Source organism: Schistocerca cancellata, chromosome 2, assembly GCF_023864275.1.
Source record: "Schistocerca cancellata isolate TAMUIC-IGC-003103 chromosome 2, iqSchCanc2.1, whole genome shotgun sequence".
Classification (NCBI taxonomy): domain Eukaryota; kingdom Metazoa; phylum Arthropoda; class Insecta; order Orthoptera; family Acrididae; genus Schistocerca; species Schistocerca cancellata.
The window spans coordinates 252030861-252052988 of NC_064627.1; positions in this window are offsets into that span (position 1 = coordinate 252030861).

A 22128-nucleotide genomic window follows, 5' to 3' on the forward strand; every position below is an offset into this window, starting at 1 on the left:
TTTTTTCCATTTTTAGTGCCATCCAGCATTCCAACTAATTCTCTTCTACCTCCCTCTCTTTTTCCCTGTAGTCATTCCTTTGAGACGCTTCTCAACAGGCAGTTCCTTCACAGACTATTTTTTCATCATACATATCGTTTCCATCAGTCTTTCCTCTCCTTTTCTTTAGTTCTTCTTCATTACCCGTTCTGTCTGTCAGTTTCACTTTTAGCGTTGTTCTTCGCAGCCCCATTTCAGAAGCCTCTTTTTCTCCGATTGTGATTCGCTACCATACAACACTACAAGTTAATAAAGGCGAATCTTATTCTCTATACTTTCGCAATTATTTTTGCTATCAACCGACTTTCCCGTTTACCCCATATTACACTACTGTCCATTGAAATTGCTACACCAAGAAGAAATGCAGATGATAAATGGGTATTCATTGGACAAATATATTACACTATGACTGACGTGTGATTACATTTTCACGCAATTTGGGTGCATAGATCCTGAGAAATCAATACCCAGAACAACCACCTCTGGCAGTAATAACGGCCTTGATACGCCTGGGCATTGAGTCAAACAGAGCTTGGAGGGCGTGTATAGGTACAGCTGCCCAAGCAGCTTCAACACGATACCACAGTTCAACAAGAGTAGTGACTGGCCTATTGTGACGAGCAAGTTGCTCGGTCACCATTGACCAGACGCTTTCAGTTGCTTAAAGATCTGGAGAATGTGCTGTCCTGGGCTGCAGTCGAACATTTTCTGTATCCAGAAAGGCCCGTACAGGACGTGCAACATGCGATCGTGCATTATCCTGCTGAAATGTAGGGTTTCGCAGGGATCAAATGAAGGGTAGAGTCACGGGTCGTAACACATCTGAAATGTAACGTCCACTGCTCAAAGTGATGTCAATGCGAACAAGAGGTGACCAAGACCTGTAACCAATGGTACCCCATACCGTCACACCGGGTGATACGCCAGTATGGCGATGACGAATACACGCTTCCAATGTGCGTTGACCGCGATGTCACCAAACACGGATGCGACCATCATGATGCTGTAAACAGAACCTGGATTCATCAGAAAAAATGACGTTTTGCCATTCGTACACTCAGGTTCGTCGTTGAGTACACCATCGCAGGCGCTCCTGATTATTATACAGCGTCAAGGGTAACCGCAGCCATGGTCGAACTGATAGTCCAAGCTGCTGCAAACGTCGTCTAACTGTTCGTGCAGATGGTTGTTGGCTTGCAAACGTCCCCATCTGTTGACTCAGGGATCGAGACGTGGCTGCACGATCCGTTAGAGCCATGTGGATAAGAGGCCTATCATCTCGGCTGTTAGTGATTCGAGGCCATTGGGATCCAGCACAGCGTTCCGTATTACCCTCCTGAAACCACTGATTCCATATTCTGCTAACAGACATTGGATCTCGAGCAACGCAAGCAGCAATGTCGCGATACGATAAACCGCAAACGCGATAGGCTACAATCAGACCTTTTTCAAAGTTGGAAATGTGGTGGTACGCATTTCTCCTCCTTACATGAGGCATCACAACAACGTTTCACCAGGCAAGCCGGTCAACTGTCGTTTGTGTATGAGAAATCGGTTGGAAACTTTCCTTATGTCAGCACGTTGTAGGTGTCGCCACCGGCGCCAACCTTGTGTGAATGCTCTGAAAAACTAGTCATTTGCATATCACAGCATCTTCTTCCTGTCGGTCAAATTTCGCGTCCGTAGCATGTCATCTTCATGGTGTAGCTATTTTAATTGCCAGTAGTGTGTTTAATCCACACGGCTTCCATTTTCCGTCCCCAAGCTTCCGAAGTTTGTAAAAGATTTTACTTATTCAAAATTCTGCTCTACATTTTTCTTCGTTCCAATCTCTTTTGCCACTTTTTTGGTGTTCCGCAAAACGTCAGTAGTAGCTGCCACAGGACTAACAAATTGTTGAGGAGCCAAATCCGGATGTTCAGTGGGCGACAAGTCAGATAATGCGAAAGCCCAGAGTCGTTCATATTCCTCATTAAGCGAGTGCTCTTGTTAGATGTATCTTGTGATGTTAGCTGAAGGAGACCAGTTTGTGTAGCTGAACGCGAAGCACATTAGCCATCCAAACCGTGATAGAATTTGCGTGTTAAAAGAACTTACCTTGGTCAGGCGCTCTGGAGAGCCCCAGTGTCATTTTTAGGCGGTCTTCCATATACATTTGGAAAATTGTTTGGTATCTCCCCAATGTCTAACTCAGAAAATGGTTCAAATGGCTCTGAGCACTATGGGACTTAACTTCTGAGGTCATCAGTCCCCTAGAACTTAGAACTACTTAAACTTAACTAACTTAAGGACATCACACACATCCATGCCCGAGGCAGGATTCGAACCTGCGACCGTAGCGGTCTCGCGGTTCCAGACTGTAGCGCCTAGAACCACACGGCCACTCCGGCCGACTCTACCGCAGAAAAAAATGATATACACACGTAAGTGAAAAGCTTCAACCCACAGACATTTTACACAAATCACACACAAGTGGACTTACCTCTACCAGGCACATCCAGAAAGACAAATTAAATTGTTAGCTAATCATGAACTAGACTAGACCTCATGATCCCTGGGCAACACCAGGTAGAAGAAAGACAGCACCTGAGACTGTAGAACTCCGTTGATAGAGTTATCACTGCTCAGATTGCCTACAATACTTTGAATTCAAGATACCAAGTACACTTATCGATGCCCAAACCGTCTCACTTACCTTTGTGCCGCTCAACAGCAACTTACAGGTAAGACGTACGCAGCGGTAACTGAAGGACGACTGAAGAGAAGCTGTTCCGAAAATATTACGTTCTTCCTTTCAGCAAAGCAGTGGCGTCATTAATTGTTTCTGGAAAATTGAATCCGACGCAGTGATATGTGAAGTAGCTGTCGAGCTTGTCAAAACAGTGACTGTATTTCTAGGTTCGTTATGACAGACAACTGATCCCGTGCTGTGATCAACATATTTTGCTTGCACTGTTTCCACCCACGCGTTAATGTCGTAGCTGCAAGAAAAGTCTAAATATCATAGACCGTCTGCGTCATTTACCGCTGGCTGAATATTATGAGCCGTTGGAACGAACTGACACCCTCTTCATACAGTTTCCTTTCAATCTGTTGTGAAGTGAGAAGAAAGGACGCTTACTGGCCAATGTGCACATTATCTATCTGCTGTCTGAAGTATTCACTGTTGATATATATCACCAACTGAAGACCGAACTAGTGAATCCCTATTCTCTCTCTGTCCAGCTTCGTTAAATGGAGCAATTACAGATTGTTTCAAAAGGTCATACAGCTCTTACGCAACGCGCCTTTTACATCGCGAGTGACGCAATATGCAGGCGCTACCTGGAACTTTTAATTTTTCACTAAATGTGCCAACACTCTACGGACTGGAGGGGAGTATCACCATGAAGATCCAATCACATGTCGATTATAAGTCGAAGACTTTTCAAAGAACTCTAGAAAACAGAGACGGTGGTAGTCGGGATTGGCGATGGTGAAACTAGTGAGACAAAGGTTTTGATAGTTACCAAGAGGAAGAAGATGCCCTTTGGCCTTTCCTATTCAGTGCACGGAGATTAGAGGCACTGATGGAAGCACGTTGGATTCATCCCAAAGATTCAAAGTTATACGTCACAAACTGGATTTTAACTTTTATTTACATTTTTAGTCACCAGCCTACATAGCTTCCAAATCCATCCAGTGAAACGACATCTTATAGCCTCTCATTCTCTTCTTTTGAGGCTTTCTGGAAGTCCATGATTCATTTACATACAGGCGTACATTCTCATAGATTTTTTGCTCGGAATTAAGGCCTATGTTTGATACAAGTAGACCTTTCGGCGATGAATGCTCTACATTTCTATAAAATTGTGCTTCTTATGTCCATGTTTGGTCCGTCATGCATTGTTCTGCTTACAAGGGCAGGGCCCTTTCACAGTGGGAGGCTGTGAATCCAGATACAGTGAGATGACGCGATTCGGTTTACCTACAACATTATGGATCCTTTGACATGAGAGGCGCAGAGCTTCGTCTTCGGCTCAATGGACTTGTAGCGTAGCTTCTCTAGCAATTCCACTATTTCGTAGCCTTAGGACGGGATTCAGTGTACAACATCTGTTTCTCACAATAGCCTAATGGTTATGTGAAAGTGCATGAAAATTTAAAAATGCTTAAAAATGAAATGGTGTAAACTTATTAGATTAATGTCATATTTTATATAAAATTTATCTCATAATACACGGTAAGTACAGGCCTTATAATACGGCTTTGTACGTTAAACTGACTAAAGCAGTTATGTATGCTCTGAAAGCTGTCACTAGAATATGATTAGTTAGTATCCCGCCAGGGGAAGCAGCTTTTACAACCAGGATAATCATTGGTAATGTTTCTTCCTCACACAGCGTTTATTTTACGGTATGACATCTATTTATTCTACTGTATGCTACTGCATTTTGGTTTTGATATAATTTGCGTGACTTTTCCTGTAATTTTTAAACTTAACTGTTCTTGCAGATCTGAAGGTGGCCAATTTCGGCCAAAACTGATGTAATCCTGTCGAACAATAATTTATTTTTAAAACCATCACTATTGTCTCCAATTGGAGTGTAATTTCAGTTATCTCCAAAACAAATGAAAGAACTGGCGTGTTGTGGTTCCTGGAAATAGGAGTGGGTTAGGTACATAAAATATTTTATTTAGCATATGTTTTCCGGGAAGTCCAGATATCTCCCCGTATTTTGTGCTTTTTCATCTGGCAGGTCTAGTAACATGTTTAGGACTTCGGCTCCATGCACCGAATACATGTTTCTTTACACATTGTAGAAACAGAGCTTGTTCTTTCCAGCCAAAGATCTCAGTTGACTTGGACAGGAGGAGAGGCGATACCAATTGGGAACGTTTGGGAGGCGAATTCCAACTCTAGCATTCATCTGACAACCATTGGAACTAGCGCCCCACCGGCCTTCCGAAAACCTTGAACAGAATGAGGAGTGGATTTTCTTTTAGTTTATTTTAAGAAGTTAGTTGTCCAATGTCCCTTACGAAAATTGTAGTGGACTGACAAGACAGCCAGTCCACAGTGACGGGTAACCGAAAGGCAGGCGTTTAATTCACGCAGGCTTGCTTAAGTCTGAAACAGGATACGTAAGGAATGCTATAAAGAAAAGTACGTAGCTGCTGGAATACTTAACTTTAAACCATCATTTGTATACAGCATTCTGGATGATACAAGTGAGACTCTCTCTAGAAATGGCTAATGGCGCCTTGCTAGGTCGTAGCCATGGACTTACCTGAAGGCTATTCTAACTATCTCTCGGCAAATGAGAGAAAGGCTTCGTCAGTGTAGTCGCTAGCAAAGTCGTCCGTACAACTGGGCGAGTGCTAGTCAGTCTCTCTAGACCGGCCGTGTGGTGGCGCTCGGTCTGCGATCACTGACAGTGGCGACACGCGGGTCCGACATGTACTAATGGACCGCGGCCGATTTAAAGCTACCACCTAGCAAGTGTGGTGTCTGGCGGTGACACCACAAAAATAAAAAAAAGTTGTTTGCTCGCGTGCATGTTTCCCTGGCTTGGTACGTGACCGAAGATGGAGTGCAGTGAGATGCACGTGCAACTGTGTATTGAAAAGCGACTGCAGAAAGCAGTTCACTACATCCAGATGCACTGCTTCCCGTGAGAAGGGAACCTAAAGCAACCCTAACATGGGATGTGTTTCGCATCGTGGTGCATGCAAGACATGACTCCCGCCGTGGCTGGTGCATGCTTAGAAATGAGCTGGTGCGACACATGGAACGTGCTCCTCATCGTGATTTGCGACCTCAATGCTATTCGTCGGCGGTTTTCGGCTGTATGTAGCGCCTGAACCACACAGCTTGTTTACGAAAGTCGACGTGTGTAACGTTAGCTCCGTTAAAACACATACTCCATCCCTAGTATATGAGCTAGCCATGTTGTCCCGTGTGTACTCCACATAAATAACGACTCAGGTATCGATGAACATGATAAAAGTAGATAAAGAGACTCCCATTCCCAGTCACTAACGATCGTCTTACAAAAGTTCCATTAAAAATAGTGCGATACAATTTCACAAGGTCTCGAAATCTGTAAATATTACTTACTAAATTTACTTTTCAGTAAAACTCTTATTAAATCACTGATTCTATTCAGTAGTAGACACAACTGTACACAGTATTTATAATGGCATTATGTACACCTCAGTGTGGAAAGCTTTTGCATATATAGATAAATAAATGCTGAATTCCGATAGAATCAGACAGGCACGCAAAAAACAGACCTTCATTTCAACGGGTCATGTTCCCTGTCGTCTTCACACGATCAACAATCTCACTCCTGACAGAGAGCGCTCTTGTGTATGAATCGAGTGTTACAGAACGCACGTCTGTTAAATTAATAGGCGTTCTCTACCTAATAATACATTTTAACAAATCATAACATGTACAAAGCGTTTATGATAAATCTTCAGTGCGCCGTTGCCTTTAAACGATATACTTTCATAGCAACAAAATACGAAAGTTTTTTAACCATGAAAATGTTTCCTGTGGTTTTATTGCAACATATCTTACCAAAAACCACTCGTTTTCTGGAGCTCCTTCATTTGCTAGTGCTCTGAAACAACATATATTTACAGGACACAACAAATATGGATTTCAACTGCAAACAACGTAATACATTATCGCTTTCGTTGTGATTGTGACGCATAAAGCTATATCCATCATATCAGCCACATTCCTCTTCACGAAGCAAAAGTCTGATGTTACTTATTCAACTTTTAAAGAATCTAAATGCTCTGGAATGTCATATTCCATGTTGTGACGTCACAAGATTCGAGCAGCTGCACGTCCACGAACACTTCCACGTCTTGTGTGACGACACCGTAAAGTCATCCTCACACGAAAAAGAAAGAAAATTGGAAATGAGCGTATGGCATCATTGGCCGAGAGGCCCCGATTCGCGGAAGTTCGGCCGCCAAGTGCAAGTCTTATATCATTCGACGGCATATCGGGAGACTTGCGCGCCTGTGTTAAAGATGAAATGATGTTGAGGACAACACAACACCCAGTCCCCGAGCGGAGAAAATCTCCAACCCAACGGGAATCGAACCCGGGCCCGCTTACATAGGAGGTGAGCACGTTACCACCCAGCTAAGCAGGCGGACATCCTCACACAAGTTAGCTAACTACGACGTGGATGTGTACCAGTTTTGCAATGGCTGTTATTTCATGTTGAGGAACCGTTGCCTCGCGTGACACACAGAACAAGTTCTGCGATATAAAAAACATATTTACGCCAATGACTATAACACTTTCTTTATTTCACGATTGCAATTTCGGCCATAGGCCATTATCAAGTGAAGATGTTATGGATATTAGGCCCTGTCAACCTAAAATGTGCTGACATATTTATATGTCTTTTTTTTTCTTTATTGTCATTTCCATTCCCCATCAGGGGCGGGCTGGCAGTAGCAAAAGCGCTGCTCTTCAGCCAAGAGACATAAATAGACAAGAAGACAATTAAAAACAATATAAACGAGATAACATGGCGGAATATAGAAACTAAAATGATGGAACAGAAGCAAAGAAGACATACAAAGTGGTGACTGTAAATCAGAGATAAAAATCTAAAAAAGTATGTTGCACAAAAACCACACACAAGATTAAAAGACACCAGGCAAAGTATGGCCAGAGAATGAAAGTCCATAGAGCGAGTAAAACAGCCAAATGACGGATACGTAGAAAGGAACTGTCATCGTCGATAAACAGGTCGAGCATACAATTAAAACCCACATCACTAGATGACACCGTATAACTGCACCGAAACACAACACTAATGTAACAAACTGATAACGAATAAAAACCTGGGAGAACAAGCAAGGGGGGGGGGCGGCGGGGGGGGGGGGGACAAGGGAAATGGGGAAAGGAAGCAAGGAGGAGGGGAGAGAAAGGGGGATGAAGTGGGGGGCGCGCCGAAGGAGGGCTCGGAAGGGAAGGGACAGGAGAGGCAAACAGCCGAGGAGGGGGTGCAGGGACTCAGGGAGGGAAGGAGGTAAATCCGCTCTGGAAGAAGGAGGGGAGGGGAAAAAGGGGGGCCCTGTGGAGGGGGGGGGCGGAACAAGGCCAGGTTAGATTTGGAAGGAAGCATATATGTCACAGCGAAGTTCATCATCTGGGAGGGGGAGGTTCTGGAAATTGCCCTGATGAAGGAGGGTGTGGGAGAGAGGGAGGGATACAGCGATAGAGGCGCAGCAACAGGCAGGGGGTGGAGGGGATCAAGCCTGTGGACAGTGTAAAGGATGTGGAGATATTGGAAGGGGAAGGGGTTGTTGTTGTTGTGGTCTTCAGTCCTGAGACTGGTTTGATGCAGCTCTCCATGCATACAGTAGAGCTGCATGTCCTCGGGAAAAATTACGTCTGAAGTCATAAAGGAGCGGTGTGGGGGAAGGAAGGCAGATATGGAAGGCAAGGCGGAGCACATGGTGTTTGAGGATCTGGAGAGCCTTTTAAAAGCGGGTGGGGGCGGAGATCCAGGCAACGCTGGCATAACAGAGGATAGGACGGATGAGGGATTTGTAGGTGTGGAGGATGGTGGAGGGATGCAATCCCCATGTCTGGCGAGGCAGGAGTTTCAGGAGGTGGAGGTGGGAATGGGCTTTCTGCTGGATGGTCAGGAGGTGAGGGGTCCAGGTGAGGTGACAGTCGATTTATATGTCGTCATCATTACCATTAAATACATTGGTGACGCTGTTACATAGTGTGAACACAGATATCCATATGTCATACAACAACATAGTTAATAATGGCCTAAGGCCGAAATTGCAATCGGGAAATAAAGAAAGTGTCACAGTCACTGGCGTAAACATGTCTTCTATAAAGTTCTCCATGATTGTGAATCCCAGGTATAAAAAGTCAAGTTCTGCGATATTTCGGTAACGCACTACGTAAGGTTTTGTGAGTAAGAGGCAACAACGCTCTTTACATCGCAAGCAGATCTTCCGAGAAGTCATATTGTCGTTTTCAGTTGAAGCCCATAGTTTGTGAGCTTAAAATATAACTTACTTACTGTGTGTGTAGATCATACTGTTTCTAAGCATCAGCACATAACGGATCTCTAGAGAAAGAGCCTTTAATGGCATGAATTTTTGTGATAAAAAAATGGGAAATGTCATATTTGTGGTTGAAGTAGTTAATTCGCGTTGTAACTCACGAGTTATGAGAGTGCGCCATTTTAAGTCAACAGCACATCGAAATAGAGTCGTTATTATTGAAAGTTTTTGTAATTAAATGTCTATTAATAACATACCGAAGACTGAAACCTTCAGAAGATTGTAACATAAAATACAAGGTCATTATTGTTGAAATTCAGTGTAGCGTATTCGGCTCAGGTGCCGAGTGACAACACAACATGTAATCGGGTCGCTTCGTGCTGTATCCATTTTTTTGATGTTACCGGTTTACGTCTAGTTTAGACCATCTTCAGACCTCATAGTGAAATATAGACATATAATGCAATTGGAAGGACGTAGAATTACATAAAACACGTCTTATATAACAAGCAATAAAAGAGCGCAGTGGTGGCGCACGGAGCAGGCGTTGCGACTCCACGAATATTAACTGCTAAGGGCTAGCAATGCGGCTATTACTTAAATTCGCGACAATACTCCCTCTGCACACTGAATTACATCAGCGATAGCCAATCAGTCATACCGCACGTAAAACAGTTGTCACAATAAAGTGCATACAGAGTGTTTACGCGAAAGCTAAGTCCAAATGAAGAAATAGGTGCGTTATATTGTATAAAGTAACTGCTAAATACTGAATTTGGTCAGTCTGTGATAAAAATATATATAAAAGAGGTCAACAATCATAATCGGTTGTGAGAACACCGTCAGCAACCTTTGGGGATTCCTGGCAAACTCGTAGATTGTATGGCAGCAAAGATGGTGGTTAGGCGACGATAATGGTTAGCATGGTGACGGAACGGTCATTCGATATACGACATCCAGCAGTAGAGGAATTCAGAGCTGCGACAGCGGTTGGATGTCAAATACGTACTGGCACGCAGGTCGACATGTAGAAATCCGTGTAAATAATTGCATATTGCTCTTAGATTGTGGTGCCAGTGAAAATGCTAACTGACCGTCGCGTGGAGATGACCGTATGCACATTTCACAGGAGCCGATTTCAAAGTTGCGACAGCGACTAGTTGGACAGGTTGTGCTGTAGTTGTTGGGCGGAGAGCACGTTGAATCTGCCTCTCTGAGTACCCATTTTTTCCGAAATACAGTTCTCAGATGTTCCAATTCCTGGGGTAGACTCTCTGCGTCAGAGATAGTGCGCGCCCTATGTACTAGAGTTTTAAGTATCCCACAACTGTGGAGGGATGAAATCGCGATGGAGGAGGTAGGCACGGCGTTTATTCCATATACAGGCGCACTCTCGGGGAAAATCGCCCGCATTTTGAAGAAACACCGGGTCGGAACTGTGATTCGTCCTCCGAATAAAACTCGTGCACTGGTGGGGGGCGCCAAAGATGACCTCAGTTTGAGGAAGGCCGGCGTGTACCAGACTCCGTGTCAATGTGGCAAGTCGTATATTGGTCAGACGATGCGTACCGTCGAGGATCGATGCCGTGAACACCAGAGGCACACTTGACTGATGTATCCGAGCAAGTCGGCGGTCGCTGAACATTGTTTGTCAGAAAACCACGCTGTGGAGTATGAACGCACGAGGATTCTGGTACAGTCGTCGAGATACTGGGACAGCGTTGTTAGAGAGGCCATCGAAATTCGCACCGATGACGACCTCATAAACCGTGACTTTGGCTATAATCTTAGCAAGGCTTGGGAACCAGCGATTGGGTTAATCAAGAGTAAATCGAGCGAACGTATAGTTGTGACGACCACGGCGGACAGAGCCATCACACCGACGTCATCTCAGACGCCATCGCAATCTGTTCCACCGCGCGACAGTTGCGCGGGGCGCGGACAGCGGAGGGAGCGCGCCGCGGGCGGAGCGTATTTAAATCGGCCGCCGCCGCGACCGAACCCAATTCCCTCTGAGCAGCCATAGCGTACGGATCTCCGTGTCGGCACGTTCACAGGAGCTCAGTCCGTCAGTTCACCTGATGATGGCGACATGTATGATCGCCGAAATATTGTGCCCGTTGGACACTATAGACCGGCAATACACCCGTGGATATTTTGATTATTTAAGAGTAGTTTGGAATAATTATTTCTCTACTTCAGCAACTTTTGGGGGGAGAATTAAATGTCAGACAGGTAATATTAAGGGGATCGTAGTAATCATCGGAAGTGACCAACGGTCACAATGAAACCACGTGTAGCAATAAGTTGAAATACTTGTGAGTGCTAGTACTAAGTTGAAAAACTTGTGAGTGCTACTACTAAGTTGAAATACTTGTGAGTGCTAGTACTAAGTTGAAAAACTTGCGAGTGCTAGTACTAAGTTGAAATACTTCCAAGTGCTAAAGTTAAGCTGAATTAATGGCGTGTGCAGGATTTGAAATTAGAGACGAGCACTTCCACGTGGTGAGTACTGTGTGAGTCTCAATCTGTGTATGAGACAAAGGATAAAGAGAAGTACTCGTCCAAGGACTCGGGTGTGTGACGAATATGATCTTAATATTACTTTGCGTGTTATGTTTCCGTGTGACTCTAGATTCAAACTCTAATACTCTGAGAGAGAAGCAACGTGAGTCAGCTGTCTATCCAGCAACGCCACTTGGCTTGCATTGCACAGGAAGACGTACATATATCCTCCAGAGCTCGTAGTAGGAAAGAAAAGTTACGAAGGGGCAGTGTCGTGTGAAACTGGGATGAATACAAAATGGAATTTTGTGACTAGATACAGTCGCAACGAAAACCGGCTTTCTTTTAATGATTTCCAGCCCAAATCCTGTATCATTTCTGTGACACCCTCTCCCATATTCCGCGATAATACAAAACGTACTGCCTTTCTTTGAACTTGTTCGATGTACTCCGTCAGTCCTATCTGGTAAGGATCCCACACCACGCAGCAGTATTCTAAAAGAGGACGGACAAGCGTAGTGTAGGCAGTCTCCTTAGTAGGTCTGTTACATTTTCTAAGAATTGAATTTACGGCTTTTAGATTAGACTGATTTAACGAGTTGCTTTTAGCACTCATGTGGATGACCTCACACTTTTCGTTATTCAGGGTCAACTGCCAATTTTCGCACCATTGAGATATTTTTTTTCTAAATCGTTTTGCAGTTTGTTTTGATCTTCTGAGGACTTTATTAGTCGACAAACGACAGCGCCATGTGCAAACCACCGAAGATGGCTCCTCAGATTGTCTCCCAAATCGTGTATATACACTCCTGGAAATTGAAATAAGAACACCGTGAATTCATTGTCCCAGGAAGGGGAAACTTTATTGACACATTCCTGGGGTCAGATACATCACATGATCACACTGACAGAACCACAGGCACATAGACACAGGCAACAGAGCATGCACAATGTCGGCACTAGTACAGTGTATATCCACCTTTCGCAGCAATGCAGGCTGCTATTCTCCCATGGAGACGATCGTAGAGATGCTGGATGTAGTCCCGTGGAACGGCTTGCCATGCCATTTCCACCTGGCGCCTCAGTTGGACCAGCGTTCGTGCTGGACGTGCAGACCGCGTGAGACGACGCTTTATCCAGTCCCAAACATGCTCAATGGGGGACAGATCCGGAGATCTTGCTGGCCAGGGTAGTTGACTTACACCTTCTAGAGCACGTTGGGTGGCACGGGATACATGCGGACGTGCATTGTCCTGTTGGAACAGCAAGTTCCCTTGCCGGTCTAGGAATGGTAGAACGATGGGTTCGATGACGGTTTGGATGTGCCGTGCACTATTCAGTGTCCCCTCGACGATCACCAGTGGTGTACGGCCAGTGTAGGAGATCGCTCCCCACACCATGATGCCGGGTGTTGGCCCTGTGTGCCTCGGTCGTATGCAGTCCTGATTGTGGCGCTCACCTGCACGGCGCCAAACACGCATACGACCATCATTGGCACAAAGGCAGAAGCGACTCTCATCGCTGAAGACGACACGCCTCCATTCGTCCCTCCATTCACGCCTGTCGCGACACCACTGGAGGCGGGCTGCACGATGTTGGGGCGTGAGCGGAAGACGGCCTAACGGTGTGCGGGACCGTAGCCCAGCTTCATGGAGACGGTTGCGAATGGTCCTCGCCGATACCCCAGGAGCAACAGTGTCCCTAATTTGCTGAGAAGTGGCGGTGCGGTCCCCTACGGCACTGCGTAGGATCCTACGGTCTTGGCGTGCATCCGTGCGTCGCTGCGGTCCGGTCCCAGGTCGACGGGCACGTGCACCTTCCGCCGACCACTGGCGACAACATCGATGTACTGTGGAGACCTCACGTCCCACGTGTTGAGCAATTCGGCGGTACGTCCACCCGGCCCCCCCGCATGCCCACTATACGCCCTCGCTCAAAGTCCGTCAACTGCACATACGGTTCACGTCCACGCTGTCGCGGCATGCTACCAGTGTTAAAGACTGCGATGGAGCTCCGTATGCCACGGCAAACTGGCTGACACTGACGGCGGCGGTGCACAAATGCTGCGCAGCTAGCGCCATTCGACGGCCAACACCGCGGTTCCTGGTGTGTCCACTGTGCCGTGCGTGTGATCATTGCTTGTACAGCCCTCTCGCAGTGTCCGGAGCAAGTATGGTGGGTCTGACACACCGGTGTCAATGTGTTCTTTTTTCCATTTCCAGGAGTGTAGATAAGGAACAGCAAAGAGCATATAACACTACCTTGGGGAAAGCCAGAAATCACTTATGCTTTACTCGACGACTTTCCGTCAGTTTTATGAACTGTGACCTCTCTGACAGGAAATCACAAATCCAGTCACGTAACTGGGACGAGATTCCATAAGTACGCAAATTTCAATCCGAGCCGCTTGTGTGGTACAGTGTCAAAAGCCTTCCGGAAACCGAGAAATACGGAATCGATCTGAAGTCCCTTGTCAATAGCACTCAACACTTCATGTGAATAAAGAGCTAGTTGTGTTTCACAGGAACGATGTTTTCTAAGCCCATGTTGGCTGTGTGTCAATAGACAGTTTTAATGAATAAAGCAATCAAGTTCAAGGACTGTTTTAAGGGCAAACATGAGTAATAATGATAAAAGTACCACGAAGATTTATTTCAGTGACCACCCTCCTTTACCATTGTAGATTGTAACATCTCACCCGTCACTTATCTGGTTTTGGCGTGTGTTTACCCCTGGTAATTGACTAACAGATCAACAGAGAGTGCAAAACTGCCGCAATGTCGGATCACACAAAGAAAGTCATAAGGCCGTGTGACTTGTGATTGAACTGCGGTGGCAGTGTTGACGTTGACGTTAATTGATTCAGAACTGATCCTTTTTAATTAAAAAGGGGTGCACATTGATGTTATATTCAGCTATTGAACACCAGATGCCAATGTTGAACATAAAATTAATTAAGAAACTGACTTGGGGTTTCAGTACTTGATTCAAAACAGATGCAGTCGATTAGCACAAATTTATTTTAACACACGACCTTCAATCATCACATTACAGGACTCTCCTAACAGGCAGTTGTAATAAATTGCGTTTGCGTGGAATAAAGCGCGATAGATCAAAAGTAATTCCTATCGACTGACCCAGGCGTAATGCGAAGTGCGAAAAGAATTCTACAATACACGGCCCATGAAACCTTCGTGGAAACGTTGCAGACGTGATCCAACAAATTAATCAGTGGCCGGAGCGGGCGCAATATCACCGAATTCAGCGTGGCGTGGCGACGTCGTTATGCAAACGTCGGCCGACCTCGTGGTGCTGCGAGGCTGCGCTCGTCTATTCACTTCTAGCTGTCTTGCTCAGTATATAGCTGAACGAATCTTTCTATCTCCAAGCTCAATCGTTCCGTTTGCTAAGTCCTAAACTGCAGAGATGCTCACTCTCTCTCAGGAAAGCTAAGAACGCCACGTGCGCACTCTAGGCAAGCTGGGAACGGAAGACCTCTACGGGGACTTCTCCCAGTCCGCTCTTCGCCTTGGTTTCCCCTCCAGCAAAATCACTAACGCCAATTGCAGCGCAAGTCGCGTTAATTATGTGTCGCTTCCCAGCGCCGACTAATGCCTGCTCAGGGAAGTGAACAAATTCCCACAAAATTTCCCTCCCAACTTCTGCTATTTAGCTCCTCCTAGGACACCCATCGAGGTAAGCATCAGCACAAAACACCAATTTTTCCGGAATTCTGACTCCCAGGAGAGTACCTCAAATTGCTCGGTCCTACGTTCCCATCGGAGGCCGGCGTATTTCATTATGTCGCTCTTCACCTGATTTACTTCAGACTCTGCTGACCGTGAATTCAGCGTGAAGTTGCTATAGTCACGAACACACATATTTTGGCCTCTGTTGACCGCTCCACCATAGCTTTGCGTGGCTTACTCGCATGTTTCACTGAGCTGGCTGAAGTGGGCGTGCAGTTAAAGGCGCTGCAGTCTGGAACCACAAGACCGCTACGGTCGCAGGTTCGAATCCTGCCTCGGGCATGGATGTTTGTGATGTCCTTAGGTTAGTTAGGTTTAACTAGTTCTAAGTTCTAGGTAACTAATGACCTCAGCAGTTGAGTCCCATAGTGCTCAGAGCCATTTGTTTCACTGAAAACGGGACGACGGACATTTACCAACAGGCGTACAAGTTCTCCGTCTGCTTCCCGGTACACCAGCATGGGATCAACCACCCGCTCACTGTCACTGACCTTATGACAGCTAAAGGCCGCGTCCTGTTACAGCTTTCTCAGAGCTTGAGCCACCCTAAGCTGCCTATTGTCGCTTCCCTTCGCCGCTCCCCAGCCCGGCCACGGTCAACTATGTATACTTCCCTGGGATAAACTAGCCTCCAGTAAATCGACGCGTTTCCACAAAGTTTTTCATGTCGTGTGAATTACTTTAAAACCCTCACCCGACATTAATTATTCCAATACGTCCATACTATACCCTCTACAAGATGCATTGTGCCTTGTCAGTCATTTTTGTTCAGCCCTACTGTTCGCTCAACGTGAGTTAGGTGATCTTTAATGACTTCATGTAAGGGGCATAGTTCTTGCCATCTTACAAGATTTTATTTCTTTGAGCCTCTCTCGATACGCCCCCCCCCCCTCTCCTCTCCCGCCACCGCTTTTGCTCTGGAAGATTGTGGACGCAGCGCTGTGTTGTTTGGGGGCGGCATGTGTTTTACGGCGCGGCTCCCTGGCACAGTGGCCACTATCTGCGGCTGCGACCCGTCAGCTGGACGGCTGAAGCGAGGCGGCGCCTCCGTCGCAGGCCGATAGCAGCGGCGCGGCGGCTCTCCGGCGGATGAGACGAGCGGCGGGCGGCAGGCGGCGGGCGCGCTTTATGTCGGTCTAAATCTTCCCGTCTGCCGCAGCGACAGCCGCAGCAGCAGCAGCAGCAGCAGCAGGGGAAGGGCAGGGGCGACCCTACCACACACACCGGATAAGAGTTTACCGCCGGGCCGGCCGGCCACTGACGCTAGCTGCGGTTTCAGCTTTACTACTCCCGCAGCCCATGAAAAATTATTACTCGCTGGCTAACTGGCTGGAGCTATCGGAAGAGGCGGGGCCAAGTTTCGCGCGATTGGCGCAACATCGTTCCATTCACGTACAGTGTTCCTGCCTTGTGTGCTGTCAACGAATTGCTCTGATAAAGGTTTGCGTGTCATTGTGGTTCATTACACTGTTGTCCTTCTATTTTGTGCCTCTTACATGTTCGTATTATTCTTATTGAATAAAGGTAGCAGAGAAAATATTGTGCTAAGCAGGCGTACACCATTTGCAGATGAAGTTGTGGGGGATTACCAAGCCGGCTTTCGGAGGAACAGATCAACTATAGACCAAATATTCACTCTGCGTCAAATTTTGAAAAAGAAATGGGAATACAGTAAACCAGTTCATAATCTTTTCATAGATTTTACAAAAGCATATGATTCAGTGTTGCAGTCAAAATTGTACAGAATTCTTTTGGAACTTGGAATACCAAAGAAGTGTGTTAGACTTATAGAAACAAGCTTGAAAAACACAAAAGGTAGAGTACGCGTGGGGAAATTGGAGTCCGAAGAATTTGTAATAAAGAACGGACTTGAGCAGGGAGATGCCCTGTCTCCGCTACTTTTTAATTTAGTCCTAGAATATATTGTACGAATGGCAGCAGATAATTCAGAGGGTGTGGAGTTAAATGGAAATATTAAGATATTAGGGTATGCAGATGATCTAAACGTCATTAGCGATAGGAAAGAATGTGTAACAGCAAATGCGAATGCGTTAATCAAGGCTAGTGAAGATGTAGGTCTAAGGATAAGTGAAGACAAAACTAAATACCTGGTTACTACTAGAATGCCAACAGCAGTAGATCAGGAAATGTTAAGAGTTGGAGACATGCAGTTTGAAAAAGTGAACACATTTAAATATCTACGCGTGGACATCACTTCGAGAAATGAGATTGAATCCGAACTGAAGAAGAGATTACGGGCGGGAAATGCGTGCTACTTCTCACTGAATAGATTACTTTCATCACGGATATTGTCTAGGAATTTAAAGATTAGAATATACAAAACTATTATTCTACCAGTTATGCTGTATGGGTGTGAGACTTGGTCTCTCACTGTGCAAAATGAAAAGCCGTTTCGAGTATTTGAAAACAAAATTTTGAGGAAAATTTTCGGAGCAAAAAGGGATGACATTAGCGGAGAGTGGCGAAATCTGCATAACGAAGAGATTCACGAACTCTATTCAAGCACTGACATAATCAGTATTATTAAATCACGTAGGCTGCGATGCGCGGGTCACGTAGCTCGAATGGATGAGGGCAGGGCAGCGTGCAGAGTACTGGTAGGGCACTTAGAGGGAAAACGTCCAGTGGGGACACCGAGGCTTAGATGGGAGGACAATGTCAAGGCTGATATGAGGAGCCTAGGTATTGAAGATGAATAAAGGAAATAGCCCAAGACAGAGACAGATGGCGAAAATATGTTGCTGCGGTAATGGACTCTCGAGTCCGGTATGACCAGTGTGTAAGTAAGTAAGTAAGTAAGTAAGGGAAAATCAGAGGTAGAGAATAATAAAAGAATTAGCAGTAGATGGACGGTCATTCGGATGCTCGACTCAATCTTCTGGAGTAGAAATGTAATAAATGAATCGACTTCATTTACTTCCGGTACGATGGACGTGGAAGAATTATGGGCAAATTTTAAACATATTGTAAATCAAGCATTGGACAAGTATGTGCCGAAAAAGTGGGTTATGGACGGAAAAGACCCACCGCGGTTTAACAGCGCATTTCGGAGAATGCTCAGGAAGCAAAGGCAGTTGCACTCGCGGTACAAGAAAGATCAGGAGAATCAGGACAGGCAAAAGTTAGTAGAGATTCGTGCTGCTGTAAAAAGAGCGATGCGCGTAGCATTCAACCACTACCACCGCCATACCTTAGCAAAAGATCTTGCTGCTACCCCAAGGAAATTCTTGTCTTACGTAAAATCCAGTCACTCACTGATCAGTGCCAGCTGGCCTGGCAACGGAAGACAGCAAAACGAAAGCTGAAATTTTAAACTTAGCATTTGAGAAATCTTTCACGCAGGAGGATCGTACAAACATACCGCCGTTTGAGTCTCGTACAGATTCCCGTATGGAGGACATAATGAAAGACATCCCTGGTGTTGTGAAGCAGCTGAATGGGTTGAAAATAAATAAATCGCCAGGTCCTGATGGGATTCCAATTCGGTTTTACAGAGAGTACTCTACTGCATTGGCTCCTTACTTAGCTTGCATTTATCGCGAATCTCATTCCCAACGTAAAGTCCCGAGTGACTGGAGAAAAGCGCAGGTGACGCCTGTATTCAATAAGGGTAGAAGAACGGATCCTCAAAATTACAGACCAATATCCTTAACATCGGTTTGTTGCAGGATTCTCGAACATATTCTCAGTTCGAATATAATGAATTTCCTTGAGACTGAGAAGTTGCTGTCCGTGCATCAGTACGACTTTAGAAAGCATCGCTCCTGCGAAACGCAACTCGCCCTTTTTTCACATGATATCTTGCGAATCAGACGGATGCCATATTCCTTGACTTCCAGAAAGCGTTTGACTCGGTGCCCCACTGCAGACTCCTAACTAGGTAGAAGCATATGGGATTGGTTCCCAAATATATGAGTGGCTCGAAGACTTCTGAAGTAATAGAACCCAGTACGTTGTCCTCGATGGTGAGTGTTCATCGGAGGTGAGGGTATCATCCGGAGTGCCGCAGGGAAGTGTGGTAGGTCCGCTGTTGTTTTCTGTCTACATAAATGATCTTTTGGATAGGATGGATAGCAATGTGCGAATGTTTGCTGATGATGCTGTGGTGTACGAGAAGGTGACATCGTTGAGTGACTGTAGGAGGATACAAGATGACTTGGACAGGATTTGTGATTGGTTTAAAGAATGGCAGCTAACTTTAAATGTAGATAAATGTAAATTAATGCAGATGAGTAGGAAAAAGAATCCCGTAATGTTTGAATACTCCATTAGTAGTGTAGCGCTTGACACAGGCACGTCGATTAAATGTTTGGGGGCAACATTGCAGAGCGATATGAAGTGGGACAAGCATGTAATGGCAGTTGTGGGGAAGGTGGATAGTCGTCTTTGGTTCGTTGGTAGAATTTTGGGAAGATGTGGTTCATCTGTAAAGGAGATCACTTATAAAACACCAATACGACCTATTCTTGAGTACTGCTCGAGCGTTTGGGATCCCTATCAGGTCGGATTGAGGGAGGAGATAGAAGAAATTCAGAGGTGGACTGCTAGATTTGTTACTGGTAGGTTTGATCATCACGCGAGTGTTACGGAAATGTTTCAGAAACTCGTGTGGGAGTGTCTGGAGGAAAGGAGGCGTTCTTTTCGTGATTCGCTACTGAGGAAATTTAGAGAACCAGCATTTGAGGCTGACCGCAGTACAATTTTCTGCTGCCAACTTATATTTCGCGGAAGATAAGATAAGAGAGATTAGGGCTCGTACAGAGGCATATAGGCAGTCACTTTTCCCTCATTCTGTTTGGGAGTGGAACAGGGAGAGAAGATGGTAGTTGTGGTACTGGGTACCCTCCGCCACGCACGGTATGGTGGATTGCGGAGTATGCATGCAGATGTAGATGTAGAGTAGAAATTCAATAAACCGAACCGAAAAAGAAAATCATATATAAATCAATACTAGAGAACGTAGTTATGTATGAAGTGGAGACTTGGACTACAAATCTGAAACACCTAAAAAAAACCTGTAAGCGGTAGAAATGGAATTCTGGAGAAGATCAGGAAGAATTTCTAGAAAACAGAAATTAAGAAACGACGTAATATGGCGGTACGCCCCATAACGGAATAAAAATTATGTTAAATAACTTCGCAAATACATCAAAACTGACGTCGTTACGAAATATAAATATTATCTCAGAAAAATAACAAAGACTCTGTCATCAATTAATACGACTTGCGAATGGAATTGCAATCTCTGCTTTTTGCAAAAAAGATCTCTCTCTCTTCCCTTTTGTTTCTTCGTATTGTGACGTGGCACGAAAACGTGTAAGTTTCATGTAATATTTAGCCTAAATATTACTTAAAAGTGTTGTTAATGTGTATCGGGACAAGCTCCTATATTCATGAAGTGATAAAATTAATTTCTTTATGCAGATTTTATAGGGGATCGTTGGTGCAGAGGTGAGCACCATTGTTCTAAATGATAACGGCCCAGAGTCGTAATAAACATCTTAGTATTCGCTAATTTCGACAAGTAAAAATAAATGTAAATGTAGTAGATTCCTCTTGATTAGCGGTTCTTCCTTTAAAACAGTAAAATCAATCAGTATTTTCAGTATTGAACCATATTTGAGTAAACTAAGTTCAGTAATTTTTTTCGATTTAACGAAATCGTGAGAATCGAAACACCTGGAGGGACATCCTGGGGAGATAAATTAAGATCTTATCTAAGAGATGTAATAATTTCCAAATATTTTTTATGTTGTAGAAAAACCTTTGTTTAGAGGAAAATCTCAATAAATAAACAATACTAGAATACAGGTTCCGCTTTTAATGCTCAAACACTGTTTTTTCTCTTGTTAGCCAAACATGTAACTGCAGGGGAAAAAATGCAACAGCTGCAAATCTAAAAGGTGAATAATTCGTGTTATTTGTTAGGTTGAGTTAATGTTGCCCCATAGTGTGGGACTGTAACCCTTTTAAACTGTGTATGTGAGTGCTTCGGTCTCTACTAAAAGTGAGGGGCTTATTTTCGAATGTCAAGCTTCCTACTCGTACGTTCCCCGTTTCAAAACTAGTGCTTAGTTTGGCTTGTCTTCTGTTAGTGTATGCCTGTAACCATGTGTTTTTAACTGATGCATGGCACAGTGATGTTTTATTGAGAATTTAATGTATGCAGCTCACCACCGGGCCATTACTTTTAGTTATTTATCGTATACCGTCGGATCGAAAATGTTGGTTTTAAATTGTCCTGAGGCTAAAAAACCCACACAGCAAAATGACATCAGTTTTATACTGTCCTGACCAAAAACTGCATAAAATGCAAAATGAGATCGCTTTCTAACTGTCGTGAGACGGGCTCAAGGCATGTTCAATGTGCTGACCACCGTTGGATATACAGGTGCCTGCAATTAAATTTCCAGTTTCAAAACGCTTTAGAAACAGAAACACTACTCAGAGCGACGTCAGATTTGAACAGAAAAGCATCGATGCTGGGGGAAATGTTATGAATCAGAAAGAAAAAAAAATAAAGTGATAATTTTACAAATAGAAGCCGCTGCAAGCGACTTAACGTAAACGGGTTTGGCTGCAAATGACAGCTGAATCGCAATACAATGGCTATGGTTTGAGTTGCACTTTACACCATTCTTACTGTTCAATTCGCATGACTGCACAGGTTTGGCAGTTAAAGACTGTGACACTCGTAGTTGGGTGAGCGCACCCACGAAGGCAGCATCGTATACCGTCGGATCGAAAATGTTGGTTTTAAATTGTCCTGAGG